Source organism: Neoarius graeffei, chromosome 10, assembly GCF_027579695.1.
Source record: "Neoarius graeffei isolate fNeoGra1 chromosome 10, fNeoGra1.pri, whole genome shotgun sequence".
In the NCBI taxonomy this organism is placed as follows: Eukaryota; Metazoa; Chordata; class Actinopteri; order Siluriformes; family Ariidae; genus Neoarius; species Neoarius graeffei.
Genome location: NC_083578.1, coordinates 69,358,900 through 69,359,215, shown reverse-complemented (window position 1 = coordinate 69,359,215; position 316 = coordinate 69,358,900).

Here is a 316-nt window from a genome sequence, read left to right as displayed (position 1 = left end):
CCTCGCCGGCTGCTGGGCTCGAACCCAGGACTGTGAGGCAACAGTGCTAACCACTACACCAACATTATTTTTATAATTGTCTTGATGACCTGATTCACAACTACATATTCATTACATATGTAGTACATCTTTCTTTCTTTCTTTCTTTCTTTCTTTCTTTCTTTCTTTCTTTTAAAGAAGTGGCGTCGAAAACTAAATATTTTATACACCAGACGACACAACGTGTACATAAAATATGTTATATAAGAGATAAACCGACTTGCGACTGATTTTTTAACTAACCCGGAACCAAAAATTGCATTCAATGTGTTTTACA